We start from the raw sequence: 2894 nt of genomic DNA, 5'->3' as shown, positions 1-2894 counted from the left end.
GCCAAGGGCCAAAATGAAAAACCTTATTTCCCAGCTGACCTTACAGGCTGACCAAGCCCCACGGAGCCCTTTCTGGCTCCTAGAGGCCCTCAGAGGACATAGTGGAGCTGGCTCACGGGGTAGGAATGTTTCTGGAAGCAGAGGGTAGACATTCCAGGGCTGTCGTGTGTGTATGGGCGTGGGGTGCCACGCCTTTCTCTGTGGAGAGGCTGGGGAGTTCAAACCACAGCCTTTTCCGTTAGCAGATGAGTGTTGCCGTATGACTACCTTCTAGCCAATCGTTTGTAGCAGTAAATTAAAGGATGCGGCATTCACTGAAGATGAAAGTGCAGGGAGATGGAAGATAACAATCTTCCTGTCCGGATTTACCTAAGGAAGAGAACATCAAGGCCCTCACACTGTTATCTCGGGGCTCCTTTACCAGGATGGCATCCAGGGTTTCTCACCTCCTGGTTCTGGGGTTCCCTGTAGCTTTTTTCCTACCTTGGATAGGACTACCTGTGTGACTGGGTAGTGATGAACTGATGGATGGTTTCTGAAGCTGGGTCATAAAAGACTAGGTGAATGCTGCTCTGCTTTCTCTTGTAGTCCTCACTCTTGAGACTTGGCTGATCTACACTTTCCAACCTGACAAAGAGCCACCTTCAGGGGGCACACTCCCCCCCACCCCAACTCCTGCCACTTCCTCTTGACATAAGTATGCTAAGTGAAACACTTTTCCTCTTGACATAAGTATGCTGAGTGAAACACTTCTCTAGACAGAGCTTATGCGGTGTGAGGCTCTTCACACCCTTCCTGTGGCTTAACGCCCGGATGCTGATGCTCATATCATCAGATGTGGGTGCAGCCTGTTCCACGTGACTTCTCTCTTCCACACCACCTCACCCTCCCGGTACCTACAGCCCCGTCAGCCACCAGACAGTCAGCCTCCCAGTGTTCTGGGGCTCTGTAAGCCGGCTGTCTGTGGGAGTCAGCCAGAGAGCTGGGCCAGGTCTTGAAGAACAGAGGAGTCCCCACAGCCAACAGCTGTCCTCACTGGCTATTCGTGCAGGCACCAGGAGACTTGCTTGTCACGACTAGACTTCTCCGGGTTCTTACACCTAGGAAGGAAAAAAAAGAGTAGAAAAGGCAACATTCCTCAGACTTCTTCCTGTTATTCCTCATCCAGTCGTCCTCCCTGGGCCCTGGGGTATGCAGCTAAAACATGCTCCAAAGCGTCCTTAAAATCTCTTCTTTTACCTAGACAGGTGGAGGTAAGAAATAAGAACTTGTTGTTGCTTCATCTTTGATTCTGCAGTGGGCTTCTCCCCTCAAAGAGGGGCGTACTCTTGCCTAACTGTTGTTTGGACAGTGGAGGAAAGTCCTCAGGACAGAAACGGGAAGCACTTGAGGTGCACAAAGTGGTAATGAAGGAGAAGACTAATGGACCACTCAAACGTAAGAGCTTGGTGGAGCACAGGCCGCCCTCTGCCTCACACTTGATACTCTGGGGACACAGAACTGCTTGTAGACATGTCCCCAGTCCTGGCTGCTTCCCTTCCATCACTTCCCATGCTCTTCTGCCCGGGTGGTCTTCTCTCACCTTCATATCTGGGTAAATTCTACTCATACTATATGATTCAGCTTAGGAACCCTCAGGGTATGTTAAGAACCAGGCATTTCCATGTCCCCATAATTTCCCATGTTCTTGTCCCTGTGTTAGGGCTTTCCAGAGAAACAAAACCAACTAGATAGATGATAGATAGATAGATAGATAGATAGATAGATAGATAGATAGATAGATAGAGCATAGACATAAGCCCCTGTGACACCGTAGTTAAATCTCAATATCAAGGTCAGCAGTTCAAACCCACCAGTCACTATGGGAGAAAAATGTGGCAGTTAGGAATCAACTCATAGCAATAGTTTTATCGATCTATTCATATATAGAGAGAGAGCGCTCTTATGTCAAGGAATTGGCTTATTAAATTATGAACTCTGGCAAATGCAAAGTTCATAGGGAAGGACTCAGGTGGAAGATTGAGAACTTTGGCAGTGGATCTATGCTACAGTCTTTTTTCTTTTCAGGAAAGCTTGGTATTTTGCCTCTTCCACTGATTGGATGAGGCGCACCCACATTAAGGAGAGTAATTGAGTATATTTAAAGTCAATTCATTGTAAATAGTATTCATATCTAAATACCTTCATAGAAGCATATAGGCTTGTGTTTGACCAAACAACTAAGCATCATCCAAGTCAACTCACTACCATTGAGTTGATTTCAACTCATAGAGACCCTACCTGGGGTATCCAAGGCAGTAAATCTTTACTGAAACAGACAGCCCCCCCTTTCTCTTGGGAAACAGCTGGTGAGTTTGAACTGCCAACAGCTACAGCACCACCAGCAAGCAAAGAAACAAAAACTAAACTCATTGCCATTCAAGGTGATTCAGGCTCCTAGCGACCTTATACGACAGGGTAGACCTGCCCCTGTGCATTTCTGAGACTGTAACTCTTTATGGGCATAGACTCTAGCTAAATTGACATATAATCCTGAGTGCAGTGACCACTGGTTTTACATCACTGATGCCCCATGTACCTAACTCCCCCACTGCTCTGAGGGCTTCTTGAGGAGAGGAATTTTGGCTAAAGTTATTTCTGTATGCCCAGCCCCCATCATCAGGCAACAAATAGATGCCCAATAAACGTGAGTTGACTAAGTTGAATTGCATGAATAAATGAATGGCTAGGCAGCATGTGCTGCACAGTGAAGCACTACTGAGTCCACTCTCAGTCCAAATGCTATTGTGTTTTCTGAACCTAAAAATGTTTTCCTCGAGTGGCATCTGGAGGTTGCTCGTTTGCCCTGCAATTTTCCAAATTTAAAGGTGAACCTTAACCCCTCAATCAGGAGC

Source organism: Echinops telfairi, unplaced genomic scaffold, assembly GCF_000313985.2.
Source record: "Echinops telfairi isolate 266 unplaced genomic scaffold, ASM31398v2 ScPeMD7_8;HRSCAF=38, whole genome shotgun sequence".
Lineage (NCBI taxonomy): Eukaryota > Metazoa > Chordata > Mammalia > Afrosoricida > Tenrecidae > Echinops > Echinops telfairi.
The sequence above is the reverse complement of the archived record's forward strand: the minus strand, read 5'-3'. Positions refer to the sequence as shown.